Here is a 16,316-nt window from a genome sequence, read left to right on the forward strand (position 1 = left end):
GAGTCTGAGTCCCAATCCCATATAAAATACACAAACCAGATGGGCTGGCACGTGCCTGTAATTCTAGACCTTCGGATGTGGAAGGAAAAGGTCATCCTTGACTACATAGTAAGTTTAAAGGCAGCATGACACTCCGCATCAAAAAACTAACTCAGAGGAAGACAGGTGTTTTGTGTCTTTTGTGATCTAAATACTTGAGAGGGATAACTTGAGATGGAAGCTTTGTTTCTGCTCCTGTTTCCATGGGATGTTAGCCCATCACATGAGGAAGCATGGTCCCAACCCTGGCCACATGAGCCTGTGGCAAAGTCTGCATAGGGTAGTAGAACATGAAGCAGAGAGCCCAGCAGGAATCGTGTTCAGAGGTCTACCCCTAGCATCCTGCTTCCTCCAGAGACTGCAGCTCATAAAACACACATGCTCTCAAAAGAGCAACAGAAGTTGTGGAGGGACATTTAGAACACGAGCTGCGGAGGGCACTTCATATGAAAAGCATCGCCCACCGCACACACTGCTGTGATGTCTGTGGCTTGAGGCTATGAGGAACAAACACTTTGTAGAGTGCATGAGAAATAGACCCTCTATGCGGAGTCACTGATTCCTAAAGTTAATCAGTGCTGCCACAATATGGATCAATTGTAAGTGTTACATAACTTCATATTTTGAAACACAATGTCTTACTGCATATATTTCTATTAATATCATATGCTTTTTCCTAAAGAAGTGATTTTAGGCATCTAAACTTCTGCCCAATTTATATAATTAATTTTCATCGTCAAAAATAATTTTGACTGGGCCCAGAAGTGGCAGCACATACCTTTAGTCCCAGCACTTAAGAGACAGAGGCAAGGGTGCTATAGTAGGCTGCTTATTCAATTCCTACTCTCCCAGACTTTCAAAATAACCACACAGAAACTGTATTAGTTAAATCAGTTCTTGGCCAATCACTTAAGTGTATTGCTATTTAGCTCTTACAACTAGAACTAACCTATTTCCATTATTTTATATTTTATCATGAGACTCTTGGCCTACTGGCAAGGTTCTAGGTGACAGCTTGAGTTCTTTCCCCTCTGACAGCTACATGGCATCTCCTGACTCTACCTTCTTTCTCCCAGCATTTAGTTCATTTTTCCCTACCTACCTCTGTTTTGCTCTGCTATAGGCACTAAGCAGTTTCTTTATTAATCAATGGTATTCACAGCTACAGAAGGGAATCCCACATCACAGGCGGATGTTTGTGAGTTCGAGGGCATCCTGGTCTACAAGAGCTAGATCCAGGAAAGCTAGGGCTGTTACACGGAGAAACCCTGTCTTGAAAAAAAAACCAAAATTATACATATATCTTAATATGTTTTCCAACAATCTGTAAAGTAGAAGATCTTGAGGCTCTGGGAAGATGCCTCAGTGGTTAAAAGTGCTTGCAGCTCAAACATGAAGGCCTGAATTTGAAACCTGAGCTCTCGTCTAAAAAGTTAAGCATGGCCATGCTCCTGTAACCTCAGTGCTGAGTGCAGAGCTAGGTCCACCCTATTTGCTCTCTGGCCTGTTCACTTAGACATAGAGAGTGAGGGTAAGGGTCAGTGAGAGATCTTGTCTCACTAGAATATGCCTGGGACTGAAGAAAAGAACACAAAATCCTCATCTGCCCAATGCAAGCTCCGGTGCACATGCATAAAACACACCAAATAAGAAAATAAATGAAAATAACAGATCTTGCATATAAAATATATAATCCAGAGATATTTTAAAAATTAGTTCTTATGATCCTAAATGTCTCTCAAATTTAAACAATAATTATTTTGCTAAAGATTTGCTATTATTTTTATGTAAAACTTTTCTATTGTTTTTATTTTTCTCTGCTCTGCTCCCTTCCTCCCCTCACTCCTTCTTAAAATCAGGTTTTGATTCCATATCTCTACTGAGCAGCATGTATTTGGATCTAATAACTGATATTTATACAGTAACTCATTCCCCACTTAGCCAAAGAGGATACAATGATCTTTATGATGTCTAACAGTATTTTATTGTGTTATAGTTCACGAGTTTTTATTAATTCAACTGAATTGAATCAATAATCCTGGCTCCCACTATGCATTGGGATGTCACCATATATAAGAAATGATAAACTAATTACGCTTAGCAAAACTTAAGAGAGTGTAGTCTAGAACAACATGCACATTCAAAGGCAACCTCAAAGCAATATGATGTATTGCACAGAGAACAGGCATAAAAGAAAATATTCAACCTGTGTGAGGAGGAAAATGCAATAAAACTTCTGTGGAAGATCAGTAGGAATTAGGAAGTATGTCGGGTGGACTGCAGGTTTTGAATCCAGCAGTGTGAACAATAGCAGAGGCTCAACAGAATACCCTGTTCTGATTTAAGTAATTCAACACTAGTGGCATATAACATGCAAGCTAGACTGTCAGGTGTCAGGATTGTAGAGGCCACCTGTCATCCCGTCATCACGAAGAGCTAATAAAAAATGCTATGCAGAAAAGTAACATGGTCAAATGCATGAACTAAACTCATCACTTTGGTGGCAAGCTCGGGGATTCTGTGGGAGGCAAATTCTCTTAACAAAATAGCTTTGTGAGAGAAAAAAAAAGAAGTTATGAAATACCAGAAATGTCATAGATTTATTTATAACACATTGGGGTTTGCTCTAAGATTTATTGAAACAATGTGTTATTCTCAGAACAGACTCACTGAACATACAATCATAACCAACCAAAATTATCTCGATTGCTTTAAGTTCTCACAGCCTGTAAAGTCTTTATGCACTTGCAAATATTTGATAAGCCAAAGCCAATGAGGGGGTGAGGCAATGTCAACATAGGAAAAGGGAAATAGTAGAAGCCTGTGGAACAGATCGTTGTGGAAGCCAGACTGAATAATTCAGTTTCCTGGCTCAGGGTTTTCTTGGTCTTTTTTAAAAGCTTGAATTATTAATCTTCTCCTGCTTTTCCAGCTAGACATCACCATATGGATATGAGTGGTGATGTGATATTTTTATATGTTATGTATAAAAATATTTTTCAAATGAATAACATTTAGAATGTAACAGAATTTCATAATCCAATCTTTAACACAATTTTGTAGGCAATTAATAAAGTGACTAACTAGTCTGAGAACAAGGATATATGATATGAAATGGAACACAAAAGAGGAAAGGCATAGGTTAACCACTCCATGTTGTGTTGTGTATACATATCTCACACTTCTGTACATTATGACATATATATATACACACATATATATTTGAAACTATAATAGGTCAAAAGTACATTTAAGTTTAAAAATATAAACAAAGAATACAAACCCACTATAAAACTGCTGTTATACTCATATTAATATATGAGCTCCATGGATATCCCCATAGTGTCAGAAAATGTTAATATCATCTATGTTAAGATTTGAATGAAAACTCTGGCCTATAATATACAGATGGGGGCATTTTAGCACAGTTGAGGTTACAAACATCCATTGTGTCACCATAGCAGAAATTGGCTTGGTCTCCTGCTCCAGTCCATTTCTCTTTTTCTCTTGGAGTGAATGAAATAACATCCACTGGTGAGTTGTGAAATTCTGGAGAAGTTAGTTCATATTGAACTGGTATCTTTCACTCACACTCTTGATCCATTAACAGACAGTATCTCTAATGCCATACTTCATATCCTTATATCTCTTACATTTTAGATGAATTCATCAGTCCTTGGGGACCGTGATGCCATTAGAATCATTACCATTGAAAGCAGTTGTGCCACCCGATGAACACCTTTCCTGGTTTTACATAAGGAAATGCTCCACTTGGAATTAACCATTATCTCTTGAAGACCAGCTTGTTCAAGGTGTCATTGCTAAATGTCTTAAAATAGTAATGAGTGAATCTGTCTCTTTGATATTCTGCAAATGCTAGGCAGTCACTATAGTACTGACTTACATCCCCAGCACCTGAATTATTATTGTTTGAGATAGACAGACATAGAGATGATAGATGATAGACAGACAAACAGACAAATGGAAAGATAAGGAGCAAGAGAGAGACAGACATAGAGAGAAGTGTACCATATGGCCCTATGGTCCAGGCCAGCCTCAAACATTTTTTTCCTAGCTTGTCAAGTGCTAAGAGTATAGGTAATTAATGCCATGCCAGGATTTTGTGTGTGTATGTGTATGTGGGTGTAGATTTAAACTATTTCAAAAGACTAATATATAAGTCAAATAACAACGAATAGTTTATTTTGAACATTCACTCTTAATTATTCATTTATGTGAAGAAAGGATAGTTTTCTTTTCCGTGAAAATACATACATATGGGAAGAGAAATTGTATGTTGTCATTTGCTGTTTTGTGAGAACACAAAGTAATTTCAAGAGAAAATTGAAAGATGTGAGGTAAAGAAAGAGTCAAAAAAGATTCCAGTGAACAGGATTTAGGAAGAAGGCTCAATGACCCAGAACTTACCAAGAATATCAAAAAGAAAAGAGACATTTAAAAAAGTAGAGTGCAGTCAATTATTTTTTTTACAATCTAGAAAGTAAACTTAACAATGTACCTTGATTCCATTTAGACATGCCTACTTAGTCTGCAAACCATGAAATCAAGGTAACAGTAAGGCATGGAGAACAATAACTAGGCAAGAAACAGTCATTAAAATGTCAACATGTTCATCAAGATTTTACTTTATATTAGGTTGATGTTTGGGATTTCTGTACAGTTGTATAAGATTAATAAAGGTAAAATGTAACTATCGTTATTTGTATTTTGACCATATTTATAGCAACATTCAAGGTTTCCTTTTTTTTCTCCATGAGAAGATGTGTGGGGGACATTTGCGCCAAGATGTTCTCTGTTCCTTCTTCACCACAACTACCTGAACAAGCTATTTTCACTAGATATACAGATAGGAAAACTGACTCAAAAAAAAAAAAAAGCCAGTGATAGATAAAATAAACAGAACCTGAAGCCTGAGTGAATATATTTGGTATAAGGAAGAAAAGATTTAACATTGTATGTGCCTCTTTTACTTGATTTTATAGTTCAGCATAGTAAGTTAAATGTTGTACAAAGAAGACCAATTGTACTAAGAAAGATAATTTTGCTTTTGTTACAAACTAAAATCCCATTGATTGTGATATAGCCTGATAAAATGTCAAGAAATGAATTAGAAATTAATATAAACCACAGAAAGATTTTAGCAGGAACTATGCATTTAAAAGTCTTAAAATATAAGTGATAATCCATAGCAATAGAACAGAACTGGCTATATATAAATGAGATGAGAATGATTAGTTTTGTGAGTGATTAAAAACCGAAGCATATGAGACATAGCAAGAACAACTATATATTGATAAATATTAAAATTTCAAAGAATATTAAATGTCTGTATGACTAATAGATTAAGGCTGGTGTTTTTCCAAATGTGATGACAGGCATTCACCCACAAATCAAAGTAGCTCAGATATTAACCAGGCAAAATTCAGAGGTAGTAGTGGCGAGACACAGACACCCACCTCAAGCTTTAAAAAAATGCTAAAGATGCAATGATACGGACGAGAAAAGTTGTTACCTTTGTGTATGCCAATAACTAGCCCGGCCTTGTGGGCTCTTTCAGTTTTCCCAACCTAGTCATTAATTGAGACCACTCATCAGGGAAAAACAAATCTAAGTGAAAACTTTGTTCTTATTTTTATATAAATTACACTTCAGTGAAAATTTTATTAAGAACAAAGTCTGTCAGGTTGTATTGTGCTTTGAAATAATATAAGAAAATTTTCTGATACTTTGAGAGAATTTACCATGGCAATAATGTATACAACTAGTTCTATAGTCTAACAAGACTTTTAGTATACATATACAACATATAACTTATAAGCATTTTGATAGAAGCTTTGTGTACACCCATTAGAACATTTTCCTGGTATTACTCTCTCAGTCTATGGCAACTATCTTACTCTTTTATGAAACTGATAATTTTAGATGTTTCATATGAATAGGGTTTTATAGTATTTGTCTCTCGGTGCCTGGCTAGGTTAATGTATTAATTGCACAATGTCGTCAAGGTTCTTCCCTTTTGTTACATATTGTAGCATTTTCCTTTTAAAAGATGGAAGAGCCATCCTAGAGAGACAGCTTAGCAATTGTGAGTATCTGAAGTACCAGTTTGAAGATCTGAGTTTATATCCCAGCACCATGTAAAGTGTGTACAGCCACATGTGTTTTTAAGTCCACTGTTTGGGCCCAGAGAAGGGACTGTGAGGCTCTCTGAGGCTTGCTGGTCAGCAGTATAGCTCAGATATACTGGGAGACCCTGTCACAGGGAAATAAGATTGAAGTTGATAGAGCAGTACACCAAATGTCCTACATTGGACTTTGCAAGTATGCACAAGTGTGTACCTCATACATGTATGTGTGTGCATACACCACACACAAACATCATATTTTTAAGTAAGTTTATCTTTGATGGATATTCAAGCTGTTATCAATAATGCTTCTATCAAAATGGGTGTACTCTTGTTTGTTCAATATTTTAATTTCAATTCTTTTGTAAAATTATGTATACATTGATTGATGGGTTATTAATAACTGGAGAACAATTCCATAGTGTTTGACAGGGATGATACCATACTTTGCAAACATATCCTTTCACTGTAGATGTTGCCTTTTCACTATACTGACTGTATCTTTTTTTTTTTCTTTTGTTTTTTTGGGTTTTTGAGACAGGGTTTCTCTGTGTAGCATTGGCTGTCCTGGCACTAGCTCTTGTAGACCAGCCTGGCCTCGAACTCACAGAGATCCTCCTGCCTCTACCTCTCAAGTGCTGGAATTAAAGGTGTGCATCACCACCAACTGATGACTGTATCTTTTCCGTTTGTAGAAATTTCCGGTTTAGCACAGTCTTCTTTGCTGAGTACATTTTTTGTTGCTTGTGCTTTTTGTCTATGAAATTGTGGCTGACACCAATGCCACAAAATTTCTAGCCTCTATTTTCTTCTGTGGGTTTTACAGTTGACTTGTTCATACAGTGGAAAACAAATTCAATTCTTTGTATGAGACAAGTTTCCCAAAGCTTCCCATTAAAGTGTTAACCTTCCTTCACGTGCTCTTGGAACTCAGTGAGACATCAGTAGTCCCTGCATGTTTGTTTTTTTTTTTTTCTTTAAAAAAAATTCTGGTTTATCTCTCCCATTTTCAACTAGATAAGAACATTCTTCCCCTATACAAGATTTTGTATAACAGTTTAGTTTTAAAAACTACAAACTATATTTACATCAAAAATTGAAATGACAAGAACAAAGAATAACGTGGGCTCCCAAACCACCAAGGTAAGAGACAGTCAACACATCATTCTACTTCACAGATTCCAGACTGCAGCATGCTTGACCATAACAGCCCTTCAAGGTTGCACAAAACACAGTAACTATGGTCCAATAGTCACTGTGGGGACAGCAACCAAGACCATCACCAAGCCAGCCTTTCCTCTCCAAAAAGCCAAGCTGTTGAGTGTTGGCTCATGCCTGTAATCCCAGCACTTGGCTGAGTGAGGCAGGAGGCATATCATAAGTCTGAGGACCACAGAGGGACATTATATCTTCAATAAAGCAAAGTGACCCAAGTGTCTTCTGCTTCAGCACTCCTGAGTGACGCTGACCAGGCTGGGATGTGGTGGCATTCTGAGCAATCTCAGGAGCAGGATGTGAACATTAGTACTGGAAGCTGCGCTTGGTCTGGATATCATCGAGAATCTGCTGCAGTTCCTCATCTTCAAAACGCCCTTCCAGACTTACAATCAGAGCTTTGGACTCCTCAGCAGTCTCAGGCCAAATCAAACTTATGTAGCTTTTTCTGGAGAAGCAAGCTACGAACACTGGCAATGAATGGTCTCTCTATTTTTGAAACGACTGAAACGGGCTGTATAGTTCAGGGTTTTCATGAAAACCTCTGAAAGCTCCTGCTCATCTTCTGCACTCTCATTCTGCTGCTTTCGATGCTCCAGAAGCATGTGAACTTCAGAGTTCAGGAGTGTCTCGGCTGTCTCAAACTCTTTCGGAAAGATGAGTTGAGAGGCATCTTCTTCAACATCTCCAGCCCAAGATCACTGCCGCCGGCCACCATTGTTTTAGGATGTACCAACGGAACTGCATGTTTGTTTTTAATTCAGATCCTTTTCCTCTGTTTTGGTGCCTTTTGTCTGCATCTATTCGAGTAGTCTAATGTTTTCATAGAGGCTACAGAAGCAACAGTAGAACCCTTGCTTGGTCTTCAAATTTAGGGCTCCATATTTTAGTTATTTCCACATTGAATATGATGTCGTCTGCAAAATTTTCATTTATAGCCTTGATTATATTTAATGATCTGTTGAGAGTTTTATCATAAGACCTTGAACTATATCACACGCTTTTCCCTCATCTACTAAGGTGTCCATGTGCATGCACTTTTATCCTTTAATCTGTCAATGTAGTGTATCATGTTAACTGAGTTTCATGGTGAGCTATCATGTACCCCATTAATAAATCCCACTTGGTCTATGATCCTTTTAATGTGCTACTAAATTCAGCTTCCTGGTGTAACAGTTAACCTGTGCTCATTGGGAGTGGCAACGTGGAAAGGTCAATGACTGGGGAAGAAGTTTCTGTAGGAAGGACAAGAAACACATTTGGAAAGCCAGCAAATCAGAAAGGATGGAGGCTTTTTCAACAAAGGCCATCTTGCCTTGGAGATGTATTCACATGGCATGCATGGAATGTGGAGGGAAGGGATATCAGAACACCAGATAAGAGCACAGGTGGGTCTCTGACTTTTTCACAGCATAGGCTTCTGTTATATATAGGTCACTGGATATTCTGGCTCTTGCAAATCTAAAGAAATGTACTGATTAGAAAGTCTCATGCCTCATAGTATTTTAGTTCCTTTGCCTCGGACTAGTTCTGCAAAGGTAAATATTCCCTGCAAAGGACTAGTTCTATTCAAAGGTAAATATTCCCTGGCAGATGAGTGAAGATGGGAAAAACTTTCCACACAAGACTGGGACAGCCCACCTCAGAGGCAGTTATCACTGACTTTCACAGAACGATTCAACCCATTTCGTCCTTGATTCAGAGGAATCATCTGCACAAACCAAAGAGGAACCAACAACATGCTCTGCTTGACCTAAAACCTACAATTGGAGAATGGGAACGATTCTGGATACTGGAATGAGGTCAGACTGTGTGGTAAATCACTAAACTGTGTACATTAATGTCTATGTCAGTTCATGTGTGTATTGATTTCTCTGCATGTTTGTTCTATGTATAAACAGGTAAAACAAATTAAATTTATTGTAATTAGTTTATATAGAGAGTATGCATTTATATAGATAGAACTGTTCTTTTTTTGTTTTTTTTTTTTGTTTTTTTTTTCCTTTTTCGAGACAGGGTTTCTCTGTAGCTTTGGTGCCTGTCCCGGAACTAGCTCTTGTAGACCAGGCTGGCCTCGAACTCCCAGAGATCTGCCTGCCTCTGCCTCTGCTGGGATTAAAGGCGTGCGCCGCCACCGCCCGGCTGATAGGACTGTTCTTTTAATAAAAGTTACTAGTTCACATAGTTTATTAAAACCTTTTAAACATTATTAAAATAAATTTTATTTTATTTAGATAACCAAATACAAATAAAGTTTAAAACCTTGATGTTTTGTTTGGGAATTTAACTGAGCCATAGGCAGTCTAATTCAGGAGTCATAGATTTTTAGCCTAATCTGTGGTAGGTTTTTCAGTTTGACCATAAAATAGTCCAACAAAGCAACCTGTATAACTTTTTCCACCTGTTAATGCTTCCTAGAGCACACACATTTCTAACTTACCCAAAGATTAAGGGAATACAAATTTCAAAGCAAATCATTAAGTATGTTGGAGTTACAAAGCCAAGAGCTGCATATAGCATTGATAATTATTAGAAAGGTATACAGAAGAATGTTTAATAGTGACTGTTAACTAAAGGAGTCTTATGAAACATTGGCTGGGGTCTTGTTTTAAAAAGTAGATTGAGATGAATACCCACTTAACATATTACTGGAAACGACAGAAAAACAATGTTCACAGTCTCTCTGAAGTTCCTGGAAATCATTTTCTGAAATATGCTGGAATACATTTCACTAGCAGTACAAATGCTTAAAACTTGGTCTTTCTTCTGGAAAAAAAAAAAAAAAGACTCTAAGAAACTTACATAAAATATGCACGCAAACTGTAACAAAAGGAAGCAGGGAGTAAGCATCCAAAGGAGAAGAGGACAAAGCTTGGAGGAACTTATGTAATTACTATAATTAAACATGTCATTGGCATGCTGCATCATACTCTGCAAGAACATTAGTCTCTGTGAGTTTTCATGCATGTGTTAACCACCAAAGGCAAACCCCCTATCTTCAGTTGAGTGAGAAAAGCAGACTTCTTCTCACAATGCAAAAAAGGAGACAAGGATTCCAGAACTAGGCAGTAGAAACTGTTCTATAGACAAAATGAATGACTAATTAGTCTTGTTTTCATTAAACAAATTACTACTGTGAGCCTGTCTCTTCTTGGTTGGGTAGAAGCTGTTTGCAGTATCACCAATTCCTGTCTTTGTATCCCTAACAATTTATACATTCATTAGTGCATACCATAATAGGCAAACAGTTCAAAGTCCTGAAGAGTGAGTGTTAAAAGGCTTTAAAGATGAGACTGACTATGGAGCCACTATTCCTCTCTATCACTGTATACCCACAGCAGCTGTAGACCTCACATCAATTGATAGGCATGCCTGTGTTTCAAGAACTAAATTTCAAGAACAGTTTATACTGAATTTGGCAGCAGTTGAACAATTCCTAGCTAATACTGCAATACTGTTAGCCAGCAATCATGTAATATATAATTATTTGTTATGGACATACATACGAATTAAATGACTAATGTGAATGAACTCATAACTTGTAAACAGAGACTACTCATTCATTTCCCAGCCTCCCAGACCTGAACCTATATTAATTACAACACTGCTTGGGCAATGATTCAGGCATATTCCTATCTAGCTATTACATCATAAATTAACACATTTCTATTAATCTATCTATCACCACAAGGCTGTGGCCTACCAGTAAGATTCTAGCATTCTGGTATCTTTGTCCTTCAACAGCTACACGGTATCTCTTTTACTCCACCTGCTCTCTATATCTCTTCCAGCCTGGCTATATTCTGCCCCTGCCATAGGCCAAAGCAGCTTCTTCATTCACAGCATACATAAGGGAATTCCACGTAATCTTTATACATATTAAGAATCAAAATTTGTTTATGATAAGTCCCTTTAGGAATTTGGTTTACACTAGTTTTTTTAAGATATTATTTTTTTTCTGATTGAATGATTCTGTCAATATATAGAGAACGGAAGCCACAGAGGAATCAACATGGATTCTATTGTGATGCAGCTTCAGTGATATATCATACCTACCTTTAAGCATCCACAGTAAAAAAGGAGTTGAGCAATCACCTATAGCATAAAATCAATGTATATAATTCATATGAATACAACAGCCTGCTAAAGTTAATTTTCCTAAAAAAAATGTTATTCTATGACCATTTAAAGCTGACAATGGGAAAAGTTGGCACTTCAACATGGGGATAATACACCATTTTAATGTCACCTTGTCTTCCCTGTGACTATTTCCCTATGACCTTTACACTGCAGACTGAGGGGCTGTTAGGGGAAAGCTGGCTCTGTGTCCTTAGTGAAAAATTTCTACATTAAGAAACTGATCAGAGTTGCTAATGTTTCTTCTTAGAGTTCATAATTTGGCAGCTCTCAGAAGCAAACACAGAGAAAAGACAAACGGGTTGTACAGCAGTAACTGCACACTTTCCATAGCATTTCTTTCTTGAAACCACACATACAATTTTATCTCTGTATTACTTTCTGGCTAAACTACTAGAAATAATGCTTCTAGGAGACAATTAGTAGTCTTTATTCAGTAAATTGGGTCTGAGTATTAAAAGACAAATGAGTATTTTCTAGCAGAATCTCAATAGTAAGAGTCATTAAGGATGTTTCAAAGAGTGAATAAGATACAGACTCTGATTAAAATTCCCATACTTCAGTTGCTTTACATTTTAAAGTTGAGTTAGGATTAAGAGTGTGTATTAGATCACCTATTTCAGAAAAACTCAATTACAGTTACCATATGGCTTCTATACATACCACCCATCAGCTAAGTGGCAATCACCCCCAAACACATGATGGTGTCTTCTGTACGCATTATTCATCTCATGCGGGGCAGCCTTCCTTTGCAGATCAGGACGTTTAGTCTTTATGTCATTTGTAAGCATACCCATTATACTGTGTGATGCTCCACAGTACTCATTTATTCTCCCATACATAATTTATACCATTGTTAAGTATTTATTGACTGAAATTCCTTTGTATTATTGAAGATTTATAGTATCAGCATCAAGGAATTTACCATTCTCAGAGTAACAGTAAAGATAAAGTTAATGCTCTGGAAAATTTTACAAGAAGCATACATCCTTTGTGCACAATCAATGTTTGGAGGATTCTTCTTTAGGAAGTCCTGTCTTATAAAATAATCTTTGAAGCCTAGAGGCTGTTTACCAGAGTTACATTTGCAATGTAAAATCAGTCTTTATACATACTTTTCAAACCCTACTCTCTTTGCTTTCCTTTAACTAGTTATTCATATAATTGGGGCCACTGTTGTTTGACAAGGTCTCACTATATGGTGTGGCAAGCCTGGAACTCCTTCTCTAGACCAGGCTGGGCTTCAACAAAGTTATGCCTGCCTTTTCCTCCCAAGCACTAAATTAATGACACACGTCACCACATTCATCCCTTGTGCCCACGTTTATCTGTATTTAGCATAGCTAAAGCTAAATGCATCATTTGCGAACCTTCTCTGTAATCTACATTTTTTTTTAAATAAAATAATTCCACGAGATACTGATTTTTTTTATCTCAAAGCCATCATTCAACAGGATACTCTAAAACCCAGTCCACTTAGCCTTCCACAAAGACTACTGAAATCAATTTCAACAAATTGACAGATTTGATAACCTCTTACTCATGCCTTGCCCTGTGTTAAACACTATAAAGAATATGAAGAGGTAGAGAAAAAAAGGTGATCTTTGCCCTTTGACAGACAAGAATATTACTGGGAAGACATGCTACAAGTCAAAAGGAGCATGTAGAGAATTACCTGGTAGCAGAGATATTGAAGATGAAATATGATGGACTAGAAAAAATGCTGCTAATAACAAAGTGAGGATGGCATCCCAATGACATTAAATACAGCAAGTAAAGGTTAAAAATCCAGCAGGTTTCTTGAATTAAGGGGCTGAATCTAATCTTTATAACCTCTAATTTCCAGTAATTTAGTTACTGCATTTTCATATGGACTCTGAGAAATGTTTGACAATGCAAAATTAAGAAGACACATTAACCTCATGACTTTAAAAATAGCTTAAAGGTATTTTGTCTCTAATAATGAGTTATTACACTGTGATAGATAAAAATTGCTATTGCTTCTCCTTTTTCTTTTATTTTTTGAGATTATAGTATTATCATTTTATTACCCTTTAACTCCCTCCTAGCTATTCCATATACCCTTCTCTGTTGTCTATCAAATTTGACTTGCTTTTTCACTAATTGTTGTTAAATATGCTGATGTATATACATATATATATTCCTAAATGCATAAATACACTCTGCCCAGTAGGTATATCACTTGTATTATGCTTTCAGTACTGATCCTTGGGTATTAGATAACTAATTGTGTTCTTCTCTAGGGAGGACTATTTCTCCTACTCTCAGCACTCCTTGGTTGCCCATAGTTCTTTGTTTATGGGTGAGACTTCCTGAGGTTTCTTCATTCATTTAGTATGCCTAATTCTGTTGTCCTTGTTCAGGTAATCTTTAGAGAGTCATTGTGATGGTTTGAAAGAAAATGGTCCCCAAAGGAAATGGCATTATTAGGAAGTGTGGCCTTGTTGGAGAAGGTGTGTTTTTTGTTTGATGAAGTATATCACTGTGGAAGTGGGCTTTGAGGTCTCATTATATAATCAAGCCCTTCCCAGTTAGTCAGTCTACTTCCTGTTGCCTTTGGATCAAGATTTAAGGACTCTCAGCTCCAGTATCATATCTGCTGCATGCTCTCTTGATTCTACTCATGGTAATAATGGACTAAACCTCTGAACTGCAAGCCAGCCACCCCAATTAAATGTTTTTTTTTAAAAGACTTGCTGTGGTCATGGTGTCTCTTCACAGCAATAGAAATTAAAATGTGGGTTCCCAAGCCAGATGAGGGACAGCAGAGCATCACCCATGCCCAGATATTTCTCAGAGAACAAGGCAGGAGTGGAGCCTCTGCCTACCCAAATCAGGCTTAAGCCTACTCAATTCCAGAAAGACAAAGTCTACACCATGGTAAAGTCACACAAGCTTCTGCCCTAGCTAAGGAAACTAATTTCTCAGAAATCACGTGACCAGAAAGTCTGCTAATATGACTAATAGGCTTAGAAAGCCCCTTCTCGCCTTACAGCACTTCACTCCTTAACTTCTTCCCTCTCCTCCCCCATGATTCAATCTATATAAGCTAGCTCCACCATTTCAATAAACAAGCTGTCCACTGAAACAGTATTTTGGGTCATTTATACTTGTTGCCCAGGACCCTGCTGCCTTGCTCCTCAGCACCCTGGGACCAAAAGTATTCAATGGCCTACCAGGGACTGGGATATTGCGGTGATAAGCCAGATAATGTTTTTGTTTGAAGGAATATAGACCTTTGGAGTGTGACTTGGTGCCAATGTGGTGGACTAAATCCTCTTAAAAACCTGAGAGAGCTTAATTACACACACACACACACACACACACACACACAATTTTAACACAGCTTCTTACTGTTTGCTGGCAATGTGCTGCAGCTCCTTTAATAGAGGTTTTCCTGATTCAGCCATAACAGGGGAAAAAAGCCGTGTAGTTTTAAAATTCGGCTTCCTGGGTTGTGCTGCCAGCTCAAACTCCACCTATAGAGCATTTGAATGACATTTGTGGACTGGGGTGTTTATGTGACCACTTGGGGTCGGGAGGAAAGTAGCTGAGACCATATTTGCGGCTTAGAGCTCCCTGGCTGGATCAGGTCTACTAGGCTTACACAGGCAGGAGAGCAAGGTGGTTTCCCTCCACCATACACCGAGCTATTTCCAGGCTGTGCAGTGCTCTGCATGACAGATTTAGCTATTACTCAGATAAAAAGAGTTTATGTGCTGCACGCTCATTCTTGGGGTTGGAGTGCTGAGAGCGGCCTCTGCCTGGCAGCCCCAGAGCCTCTACCATTTTAAAACTGGAGAGAGGTGGAGCCAGCATCCAGAGCAGCTGCTTACCATTTTAAAAGCTCTTCAAGATAGTAGGGAATTATAGAAAATGCAGTAAGGACAGAGTCATACATAAAAGAACTCTAAATGGGTCACGGTGTTGGATAAATGTATGTAGGCTTGGAAGAGAGAAGAAAAAGAGTATAGAGAATTGAGAAGGAAGTGAACCATTTTTTTAAAACATCTTTAAAAAAAATCTATGACTGTACAGACAGTCATAGATTAAAAGGACCAAAGAAAAATAAGGCACATAAAGATGGACTATATAGAGAGGGTCTAGAATATATATATTATTGTGTCTTCTTTGAATTTTTTCCCTGTGAATGAGCTAAGTACAGAGAGACATTTCGTTGTATGGACTGCTAAGTTAAACCAACATAAAGCTATCTCGATTCCAAAATTTGAATCTAAGGATATATTGTTTTGGAAAAGATGTTCTTCTTTTGTCCCCACAGAAAGATGAGAACCAGACCAATATGATATGATAGAACAAGACCCCCCGAAGGTTACAGTGAATCACCCCCCAAAATTACCTCACCCAACTGCTGACTGGGATGAACCTAGCACACAGGATACACCATGAAAGACCTGATTAACAATGCCCTCAAACAGCAGGAAGCAGTATGGAGAAAACTACGCCCATATTCCCAAATATTGTTTTTAAATGTTTCTTTACATTTAAAGGGGAATATGCTACAGAGATTTGCATTGGTATGGGTCTTGCTTTATTGATACAAATTTAAGGTTGATTTTCTTGTTGTATATTTCTGCTCTTGATTAAGGTGTTGTGATTGTGTAGTTCATGTAAAAAATGTAATGTATAATTAAGAAATATAGGTGAATAGATAATCATCTATAATAATCAAGCTTGTAGTCATGTTAGTTAGATTTTCCAGATGTATTGAGATATATTTCAGTTAGATAGGTATTC

At 37.4% G+C, this 16,316-nt stretch overlaps 1 pseudogene; it reads right to left on the minus strand.

The window, feature by feature from the left end:
* Positions 1-7,697: 7,697 nt before the first annotated feature.
* Positions 7,698-8,118, minus strand: LOC130878668 (DNA-directed RNA polymerase II subunit RPB4-like; annotated as a pseudogene).
* Between the last annotated feature and the right edge of the window lie 8,198 nt (positions 8,119-16,316).

Source organism: Chionomys nivalis, chromosome 7 (genome assembly GCF_950005125.1).
Source record: "Chionomys nivalis chromosome 7, mChiNiv1.1, whole genome shotgun sequence".
Lineage (NCBI taxonomy): Eukaryota > Metazoa > Chordata > Mammalia > Rodentia > Cricetidae > Chionomys > Chionomys nivalis.